Source organism: Euprymna scolopes, chromosome 29 (assembly GCF_053919585.1).
Source record: "Euprymna scolopes isolate OS-2025 chromosome 29, ASM5391958v1, whole genome shotgun sequence".
Lineage (NCBI taxonomy): Eukaryota > Metazoa > Mollusca > Cephalopoda > Sepiida > Sepiolidae > Euprymna > Euprymna scolopes.
The window spans coordinates 9,666,730-9,678,671 of NC_136510.1; positions in this window are offsets into that span (position 1 = coordinate 9,666,730).

An 11,942-nucleotide genomic window follows, 5' to 3' on the forward strand; every position below is an offset into this window, starting at 1 on the left:
GAAATTTCTATTTTTCATGAAAAAATTTGAAGTTGGAGAAATTGAACAAGTTTCTAAAATTCATTTTAGAGTTTTCCTCTAATAGTTTCTCTAGTTTTCATTGTTTTTTTTTCCCACAATTGCACCATAAAATTTGCTACGTTGCTGAAGTGCACATAGCAAACCATAGCCTTTTTTTTTTTTTTTTTATTGTTGTTGTACGTGAATTTATAGTTAGAAATCCTCTGCTTTGTCATCACTACTTGTTTATATTTGAAACAGTATTCGTCCAAAATAAGTTTACTCTATCGATCATTTTCGCTATTCAACTATTCTTCTGGCCTTCATCAGGTGGTAACTGCGACAGATAGGAACTCTGAATCTCCTAACTGCATTCTCAGCAATCACTGCCATCCGTAGTTGTCATCTCACCACGTTTTGGCCAAGTAAACGAAGACCAGAGGAATAGTTGGCCGAAACGTGAAAAACAACAACCAATAAAGATAATAATAGTCCGAAATAAAAAAATAAATTTATATATATATATATATATATATATATATATATATATATATATATAATGCTCATCTCAAAAATGAATTCCAATAAGGAATAATATATATACCAATCTGTACGGACCCGACTATGGAAGATCAGATAATAAATAAACATGGATTTATAAGATGAAAGAATCCAACCTTCATCGCCCATCAGGGCCCATAATGCAGTTGATACGTTGAATTTCTACGGTTCCATATGAGCATTGTCTGAAGATAGCGGTTTCAATCCCATTGGCCAACCAAAACTTGGTTAGACGACAACTACGGATGGCAGTGATTACTGAGAATGCAGTTAGGAGATTTAGAGTTCCTATCCATCGCGGTTACCATCTGACGAAAACCAGAGGAATAGTTGGCCGAAACGTGAAAAACAACCAATAAAGATGAGAAAAATAATCCGAAAAAAATTAATATGCAAATACCACTCTGGCATGTTTGGTAATTTATATTTTAGCTGTGGCCTTTGTTCTTTGAAATCCAATCCTATCCACTCTGCAACGACCGAAGTCAGCGAAACGAAAATGGAGTAAATGTGGTACTCTGGTGGCTGCAAGGACCTGAACCAAGCATGTCGTCGTCAAGTCGCATCTCCACAGCGATTCACCTATCTCAGTGCTTCGAAGTCAGTCTACCTCACTGTCACGCAGTCAAAATTCGAATTGCCCTCAGTACCATCGGTTTCGAATCCGACTGAGGTGCAAAAAATTTTTTTTTTCAAAAATCAATTCAACTCTCGGAAATTTATATCTCCATTTTTTTTTTTTCCTCGCTACATACACAAAACACAACTCTGCACAGTTTAATTCTCACAACAGCGTTCAACATCGCTACATAAAAATACAGCCGATATCCAGCTAAAATGTTTTGTCAAAGTTCACGAACTGCTCAATTACTTAAGCCTCCTCTCAAAAGTAAGTGCCGATAACATCACGTGGTTCTCTTTACAGTCCAAAACTGCTTCCCCAACTGGGAAAATCTCAGGCCAAGCCTCTTTTTTTTTTTTTTTTTTTTTTTTTTTTTGGACAGTTGAAATACCTCCAAGACTCAATACGCGACTTTCTCGTGCTAAATTACTCTCTCCGTTTGCCAATTTAATCACTGCGAGATACTTCTAAATTACTTATTGCTCTTTTCTGCTATTTAAGGCCCCCCCCCCCCCTGAAGCTTTCCGTTTTAGTCCTTAGCTACCTCCAAGGTCAGTCCGCAACACAATCTGCCAACAGTGCGAACCCATGGGGGCCCTCCATGCATCCACAGAAAACAATTGCACCACATTTCAACCAGGAGATGTCGCTCCAAGCTCCCGTCTCTGCCCTACTAACCCCCACTGGTCCTTGGTGGAAGGACGTCACACTACTCCTGGGACAGGGAGTCCCTTGCTCCCCCTCAACGGCAGCCTCAGTTCACTTCTCCCCTTTTGCTGGAGCCAGGAGATAGGTATTGGACACTCTTCATCCCATTTGCTCGACTCCTCAGCTGACTCTGCGGTCAACTGCCATTCAACTCTTTTCTTCACGAGCCGCGGCTACTCTTCGTGACCTCCTATAGCTGGTGGAGTGGAACCCTGCAATTTCCCGTTCCAACCTTCCGTCCGTCTCTGTATTTCTAGGCTCTATAGAGGTCGTCTCTCTTGTCTTAACCCATCGCTCGGTGTCGTCCCTATAGTCGTCAGGAACTCTGTCCTCATCTCGCGTTTGACTACCCCCGGGGTTCTTTATCTTTTTACCCGTCTCCCTCATCCAAACTTGGTCACCCTGTCTTAACTGTCTAGTAAACGCTGTCTTTTTTTTTCTTCTTGACCTTCCTGGTCCTATTCGTCCTATCAGCCGTCGCCTTGGGGACCGTCCCTGATTCTCGGACCACTGGATCTGTAAGAGTTACTCCCTCCTTATTTACCTTATACCTCGCTACCCGGTTGACTTGGGACAATTTTCCTCCCTGTTCCTTGGTGCTATCCACCTTGCCCATACAGGACCCGACCGTTCTTGGGGGAAGCTTCCTGTTGCTGTCAGCTCCCACAGGAAGAGGGACAGACCTCGTGTCACCTAGTGGTATCTTCACCCCTCTCACCGTTAGCGTGTCTGGATTAAAACTCAGAGTGGCTCCCCTCACTCGGAGCCAATCCTCTCCCAGAATCATTTCGTTGCATAGCCCGGATACCACATACAGGGGGAAATTCTCTTTCTTTCCGGACGCTCGTACGGGTAGTCATACCTTCCCTGCCACCGACATCCAGCTACCGTCGGCCTGACTGAGCTCCACATCCGACGGGTACAACCTTCTCCCTGCTACCGTTCGACAGACGTCCACGTCTATTAAGGATATTAGCGCTCCGGTGTCAACCAGAGCCTTCACCTGCGTGGCTCCTATCGTCACATTACAGGTGAGTTCTCCCTTTTTGGTGAGTGGAGGGAACACCTGGGATCTCCTCTTCTCCTGTTTCAGGGTTCTCTCTTGGTACCCAGCTCCCGTGAGCATCGCAACTTGTGACAGTGGTTTCTTTCCAACCCTACCTGTCTGCCTTACCTCTTTCTCTACAGGTTCGCCGAGGGGGTGGGGTTTGGTTCTGATTCCTTCTCTCCAGAGGATCTTTCCCTCCTAATATGTCTCAAGTCTCCACACCGCCAGCACCTGTGGGACTGGTGGCTGTAGGAGAAGCGGTCAATTTTGCCTTTTCTCTGACACGCGTTCAGTTCGGTCTTTACGATGCCCACTCTGACTCTCCCCTTCTGTCGGGGTGTCTTCTCGTAGACAGTAGGGCACATACTTGACTGATGTCCCTTACCCTTACAGGTCCAGCATATAGCTCTTCCTGCCTTGGGTGCGATCATAGGACCTATATCGGGGGTCCCCTGTCCCTTCTCTGAGTTCTGTTTTTATTCCCCAATACCCCGTGACTCTGGCCCATGACCTGGTCTCTGGACACTCTCTGCCTTCCGCCTCCTCACTTCCACCTCGGGGCCTTCCCTCCATTATCCGTGCTTGCAACCAAGCATGGTTTTTCGCCACCCTGCGTACCGTGCCTCTTCTAGAGTGTCTGGGCAACTCTTCAGCACCTCTATTTTGGTTGCTTTGTCCCGCAATGCATCCACCATCGTGTCAACTAGCATTGCTTGGGTTGTGGGCATCTTGCGGTGTTCGGACACTGGATATGCCAGGACCGCCAGTTCCTGCATGCGGTCAACCAGTCCATCAACGTCCTCCCCGTCGGCCATGTCTATTCGAAACAGCTCGCGCCCCGCCTGCACCGTGGTCTTTTCGCCGGTGAATTTCCTCTTCACCTGATCGCGAAAATCAGACTAGGCTATGCTTGGGTTACTTTCCAAGCATTTGCATATATATTCCGAAGCCACCCCGGTTGTCCTGTCGCAGGCCAGCAGCACCATTTCCCTCTCTGTCAAACCATAGACTAATCTTTTCTTTTCTATGATCGCCAACCATTCCTTGACTCCCCTCGGGTCTCCCCCATATGCGGGTATGCTAACCCCCCACAGTGGCCGCTCCATGATCATCTGCAGCTCAACAGTCTGCCCTGACCCCTCCCCCATCGATTGACCCGCCCCGAATCCTCCCTGAGAATGCATTGTCTTATTATATATTTTTTCACCACTCCTACTACTCCTCGCCCCTACAAGGTTGAACAGCACCCAACACAAAACACAGACAGCCGCTGAAACCGAACAAAGCATACAAAAGAGGGAACCAGCAAAAAAAAAAAAAATGGACTTACCCGGTCTGTTGCACCTGTGTTCTTCTGCAACTGGCGGATGACTAGCGAGCTGTTCAGACTGTATAATCAGTTGACTAGAGTTCGTCGTCTGGCTTCACTCGTGGCGTTTTTGTTTTCTCTTTTTTCAATATGTGCTTTAGTTTCAAATTTACTTTCTCTTTTTTTTTTTTTTTCAGTTTTGACTTTCTCTCTTTTTCTCCCTTCTTGTTTTGTTCGTTGTTTTCCTTGGGTTTATTTTAACTTTTTTTTTTTCAGCGGTCCCGCATATTAAGACACGGGAGAAAGAATTATACCCGTGGTTATACGGTCGCACATCGCTTCTTTTTTTTTTTTTTTTTTTTTTTTGACGTGTTTTCCTGTGTCCGCGACACCAGAAATGTGACACTTACGTCACCTGCGTGTCGTCTAGTGGTGGAACGCTCCCCGATCGTTGGTCTTCGTGTCTCCTTGATGAGAATGTCAGCGGCCAGTACCTGAAAGAGACTTGTCGAGCGTTTCTGCAATCATGCTAAACAAATTAAAAAAGACAAGTCGATATTTGTTTTTGTTTTTTTCTGATTCAAAATTCCTTGTTATTCATAAAAGGTTACAATCGTCGTTTCGTATTTCACTATTAAGTTAGGGACTGGCTGTTTGTTAACTGCAAAGTTCTTTCGTTTTCGATAAAAACTAAACAGCTACGTGACAGGGTCAATCGATGAGGCAGTTGGCTTTTTCGTTCGTTCAAGCCCAGGGGAGCAGATCTCTCTCTCTCTCTCTGTTTGTCTGTCTCTGTGTGTCTTGTGCTCAAAACTCGCTGCTTATATTGTGGGGGCGGGAGCAATATCTTCTTTTTCTCTCATTTGGCCCTTTAGCCAATCAGGATGCCGGAACCGCTGTCACTCAAATCTTCACCAGGCGGCTTATGCCCAAAAAAGGGATGTTTCTTCTTCTTCTGTTGGCAATCGAGCAGAATAGGCAGACCCCCAATCTCAGCCGGCGTGTGCCTAATGGAATTTGACGGGCCATTAAAACCAGAATGGTCTTGTTCAATTAACTTTGAGGGATCATAAAAATGAACCAAATCCAATTCCACAAAGGCCACGTGTCTTTTCAATAGAGGCCACTTACCCACCAGGGAGCAGCCAACAATGGTCGCTTTGTAAATTGGAATTTCATTGGTACCCTTCCTTCCACTCATGTATCAGGCTGTCATGGTCAATTAGCGTTTACAGCTTTCTTGGCCAAAAGAAATATCCTTCACACATACCATTCTGGCCCCTATCTACCTTTTTTTCCTTTTTATTTTTTCTCTTTTGTTTACAACTGTTTTTTTTCTATGCCTGTCATCCGCCCCACCACTACCTCTTTTCTCGGTCGCCTCTTACCTCTCTGTGTCTATCCCGTTGGGTGCATTTAGCTTGCAGTTTACTGCACCTTCGAGCCTGTCTCATATATATATATATATATATATATATAATGACACACACTGATTTCTAATTTGCTAATCAGATAATAAATACACATAAAAGAAAAAAAATACAGCCCTACAGAACAGATATCAAAAGAACAAGTGATTGATTGCAGACTATATCAAACCTTGATGCTGAGATGCTCAAAAACAAAGATTGCAACATGTTTGAACCAGACTGATCAATTACTCAAATCTCCAACTAAGTTGAATCGCTATAAAAATTCTGTGGATTTTTTTTTTCTGTTTAGTAAATACATACTAATTGATCTCGGTTCTTTCAAGTAAACTATGTAGAAAAACTTTTTAGCGCTGTACAAATAAAAAGTATATTAAATTTCCTAAAAAAAAACAATTGGAAAATCTAAAACTGGAACACAATACCCATCCTTATTCTATAAAATAAAAACATTACAAAAACCAGCAACGCATCAACAAGCTAAAAGTGGTTCCATAAACCAAAACGTTTCAATAAAAATCCCTCATTTGGCCCTAGAACGATCCTATGGCGATTGATGAGGCAGTGAGCACAAACTATAAGACAGAGTATTATCTATATCTATAATATAAAAGGAACTTGGTCTGTGAGTTCGTTCCCTATGGACTCCAAAACGGCTGGATCAATTTTTATTGTTATATAGGCTTTGTGTTGGAATATCTTTGATAAGTATCAATAATTGAAAAAATCCAATGAAAGAAGAAACTGGCGATTTTAACTGAAGTCAACATCTTACACAGCCTAACATCACAAGTTCATCAGAGAAGTTTTATTACCACACAAGCTGAAAGGCCCAACATATAAAATCAATAGTATGTTCTTTGATATGACAGGGACGAATTCAAAATGAATGTTTCTGTTTAAAGCACAATTTCACAATGAAACTTAACTTGTGTATTTTAAATTTGAATTCAGGGCATTATCACGTAATGCCAGGCATATAAAATCCAAAATAGGTTCTTTGATATGACAGGGATGCATTCAAAATGAATGTTTCTGTTTAGAACATAAGTGAAGCATGATACTTGACTTTTTGCATTTTAAATTTTAATGCAAGCCATTATATATATAAAAATAATTATATAAAATCAACAGTAGAGCTTCCACAGTGCAATGTAAACTACAATGTATTGTGAACTTCACATGCCTGTCACGATAACGAGTCACAGGTACACTGTAATGGGTTCCCAATTAGAACAGGCAATCAATCAATTTGATTAAAACAAATGGGCTATTTCATAGATTTTGATGACAATAAAAATATGGGAATGTGAAACATTTGTCGATCATCATTCAATCCCGGGCAACGTTGGGGCACCATGCTAGTATCCAATAAAACTTGTTCAAAAATACAGCTATAAATTGGCCTTAAAATGACTTTAGAGTGTTTGAGTGGCAGTTAAACAAATCAACGCAGGTGCAGAACAATAGAAGAAACCATTCAGTTTGCAATGCTATTGAGGCTCCCCCCCAAAAAAAAAAAGAGTTAGCAATCTAAACAAAAAAGAGGAAATAAGTTTATCAGCAGAACAAAAATGTAGAAAGTTATTCACCAAGGCACACAAAATAAAGCTAAAATACGATTGTTAACCAAGGTATGGTGCTAACAGGAATGAGGAATACTTTAGACTCAGTTTTGGAAATGATTTTGTGACAGTTCGATACTTTTATGGACAGTCTTGGGTTTGTGACAGTTCATGACAGTTGTGAGTATGGCATAGTTGAAGGTAAATCGTGACTTGGACCAGATCAAGAGAGCTTTAGGAGATGGAAATGAGCTGACACGAACTGACGAACACAGCCTCGACAAAACGTAAATATGAACCTAGTTTGAAATTAAATGTAAATCTAGGCTTTTAACTGATATGTTTTGATATTGTGAAAGTGTAGGAGTTGTCTCCCTTTTGATGGCTTCAGATTCAAGATTATTTATTTTTTTTTAGTGACACAAGCTTTTTGAGTAACAGTTATTTCCCCTTGTCTATATATAAATGAATAAGTTGACGTATATCTCTCTCTTTGTCTCATAAATAAATACATACCTTCCTTCGTGTCTGTGTTAAACAAAAAACATGCCTACGTGTTAGTTTTCTTGTTAGTTGACGTCGGTTGCCTTCTACAGTGTGAATCCTATCTAAAGCAAACAAGGTATGTTTTATTTGATTCTTAGCTTTAATAAATAACCTTAGGGTGTAAAGGGTCGATGGTGTCACACACACATCCAAAGTGCAGAATGTGTCAGAGTTTCTGTTTTCTTTTTCTTTTTTTTTTCATTTAAAAAAATTTTTTTTTTTTGTGAACTGGTGTACACCCTCTTGACTTCTAATGTGATGACAACATGGCAGAAGATGAAGGAAAAGAAATCTATGGCACGCAATGTTGGAGTCTGCGTTTGTTGATGAATGGGGGATCACGCAGTTTTATCACATCAGAATGCATGTCGTAATGACAGTATAGAAGCTTATTTGATGCAGGATTTGACCCTAAGAAATCTTCTTGGCACATCTGCACTAAAAAAAGAAACATCATTATTGGCCATGCAAAATCCAAGGCAACAAGAAAAAACTGTTCATCTCAAAGAAGCCACAGTTTCTGGTAAGTGACATTTTTTTTTTTTGTTTTCTCTTCATTTTTTTTGTTTTCTCTTGTGTCTTTTTTTGCAATTTTGGGCCATTTATGACCCCTTTTAAGCTCCTGGGAATGCCGAATCCTAGTGAAAATGGACAAATGGTGCAGTTTGACGCCTTAAGACATGTATATTTGAATTCAGCATCATAGAAAACCACTATATAGACATACATATCAAGTTTTTGAGTATTCAAGTTTTCAAGATTTCATTGTTTAAAGATTGATGCCAAAAATGTTAGGTGTTTCTCTTATTTTGTCCAACACCTGTATATATATATATATATATATATATATATAAAATAAATTTTCTTAATTACATTTTGTCTCGGCAGCCGTGTCAAACGCATATCTTATTTTTCTTTTATTAATATTATTGGAATTTTTTCACTTTTTGTTATCAAGTAAGATCTTTGACTTACTTGCAGTTTCATCAAATACTTTTGTATGCAAAATCCGATCCCGCATTTTGCTAATTCCTACCCTCTGATGAGAAGGAAAGTATTTCTTTGAAACTCCACGGATTAAGGACTATCCACTTATTAAGTGTTTCCTTTTCAGATTAAATATGTTTTTAACTCTTTTTCAAAGTGTTTTTTTTAACATGTTTTATTAACTGTTTGCTCTTAAAATAAAATACTTAAAATATAAGAAATGTTTAAAATCATATTCAATGCCAAATAATTCTTTTCTTTCAGTAAATATTATATATCTATAAATATAAAAGCGAAAATGTATGTATGTTTGTATGTGTGTTCGCTTTTTCTGTGTGTCTACAAAAGACTTTTTTCAGAGAAGCGGTCGCTCGCTTCACAACTTTTTAAAACTTTTTATATCACATATAAATCGTAATATCTCACAGTTAACAACGAAGCTTGCCTGTCTATTTAATTTGCTCGATTTCGGGAAGATAAATATTCAACATTTGCCGCTCGCCGCATGTGGGTTAGTCTTTTTCCTATAACATCTTGGGGGGGGGAGCGTTCAGCAGTAAATGAAATCCCGCATTCAAACTTTACCTCATTAACTCACTAGAACGGGCACCTCCAAGTAATTAAATTAAATCAAACGTGTTTCCGGTAGCATGTCGCAGTGGGGCAATGGTTAACGTCGCACATTTTTTTTTTTTTCACACTTTAATTTACAACTTTGCCTCAAGGGTTCGGGTTCAATCCTCATACTTACTTTTTTTTTTTAAACCCCCCACCCCAGGAGTTTCCACACACACCTCCAAACACCCGGGCAACGCCGGGTACCCCTTGCTAGTCTAATATATAAAAGCAAAAAAGGTGTGAGCGCTTGTGTATGTCCACATTTGTGTATAACCACAAAAGGCTTTTTTGGTGGGGCTTCTCACGTCGGTTAGATTCCGCAAGACGTTTTTGTATACTTCCCAGCTCGTAATATCTCAGATTCGCAAACAGACATCGTCTCTTTTTTGGATCGAGTTAAACAAAATTCCGACCGTGCCATCGTCACCAGTGTTTGTCTTTTTTGTATAAATAAAGCGAAACTTATTGGAATGCAACCGCCTGACCTTCGGGTCGGGTAGTATCTGTTCTGTAATTGGTTCTTGGTCAATATAGGAGAAACCTTTTATAATTAAATAACCCGCGTGTTATTTCTTCTGCCCTTCACATCAACAATTTCTTGGTTAAGTTTGACACTGGTGTCCAAACTTCCAACTTCCAAACTTCTGTATGCGTAACGCACCTTCTCTCAACTGCTAAAGCACTTCTGCTGATTGAACTTACTTCTTCAAGATCCAACTTCAAAATGAACATGCTTTCTGAAAAATCAACCCTTTTTTATCTCCAACCACGAGCATCTCATCTGCATATCAGGTAGTAACATTGCAAGCATATAAAGAGATAAAGCAGCCATTTTTGTTTCTTCATTCATTTCGTTCCACGACCGACCCATTGAATTATGCACACGTGCTAATTAGGTAAGTCACGCGTTTCTCTACACCTTTTAAACTGAGACAATTACTACTTATTTTGATACTGCCAGAGTGCCCTCTTTTGGGGGGAGTTGGTTTTCCCCCACATTAAAAACGACTTTGTGTTTAATTTGCTTTCGTGGGGAAGCAAATAAATAAAACTGCCTGGCCTTCGCCCGGGTAGCTTTTGTTCTCTAATTGGTCCTTTGGTCAACGTAAGGGAAACCTTTCATACTGAGACAATTACTATTTATTTGGATACTGCCAGAGTGTCCCCCTTTTAAGGGAGCTGGTTTTCCCCCACGACCAAAAATCCAATTTGCTTTCATGGGAGGTTTAAAAGCAACGTCATTTCTGCAAGTCATTTTGACGACGTTAAATTTGAACGCTTTAGACTTCTGGTCGCATCATGGAGTAGCGGTAAGACGCCAGATTTTCTTTCACTTTCTTTTCTGCCTTCGCGTCATGAGTTCGAGCCTGCCTACTATCACTTTTTTTTTTTTTTTTTTTTTGCTCAACACACACCTACAAACACCCGGGCAATGCTGGGCACCCAGGCTAGTTATAATATAACATCAAATTTTTTTTTTTTTTTACACAGTGGTCACCACTTATCAAGGCCCGGAAGCCACTCAGGGATAAGGGTTATTGCAAGTACACTATGTTTGTGTGGAGATTTGATGAAGTGTTTACTTAAGGGGGCGGTTCATTAGGAATTTGTTAACGTTGGACTTGAAGCCATCCAAGTTGTAGTCAGGTGGGAAGCAGGCAGACGGAACAGAGTTCCACAGGCGTGCAGTTCTACGAAAGAAGCTTTGTTCATGGAATCCATGATTCAATTTAGGCACAGACAAAGAGTGGGGGAAATTTTTTCACAGTGGATTCAGCTAGACGGGTGTTTTTCGTGAAAGATTGGCGAGGGGGGACCAGAGATTGGAGTTCAGACGAGCACCTGCCATGGAAATAACGATAAAACAAGGATAGGCTCGCAACGTCTCTTCTGTGGGAGAGAGGTTGCAGGTAGAGAAAAGGGCATCCCCCACTAAGCCACGAAGTCTATTCTGTACTCTGTCAAGGCAGGATAGGCTGTTTTTAGCAGCTCCTGCCCAGATATGGCAGCAGTATTCCATCCTTGGACGTACTTGGCTTTTATATAGATAGAGAATTGCATCAGTAGTGAGATATCTTCTGGAGCGGTAGAAGGATCCCACCATCTTTCCAGCGACCTTCGCAACAGACTTGATGTTTTGGTCAAATCCGGTCTTCAAAAAAAAAAAAAAAAATGTTTACAATTCCTAGTTTATTTAAATTATTCTCATTTGTTGAAAAGAAATCTTTTGACATCGAATTTGTTTTGAAAAATGATTTTATATATTTTCAATTCTATGCTGCCTTTCAGTGTAAAAATATTGATCTGTTCAAATATTTAAAATTTAACCGATAGAGTTGTCTCCCTCGATTTAAAAATTCTGCCATATTGAAACTGAATTTTTTTTTTTTTTTTTTGCTAAAATAAAAAGTAAAGTGTGAAAAAAAGTCCAGCATAAATTTTGGAAACAGAGAAATAAGGTTTAAAAAAAAAATTTTAAAAAAGAAAAAACACTTGAAGAAATAATTTTTTTATACAAATATCCTTTATTTAATTGCAACACAGATTC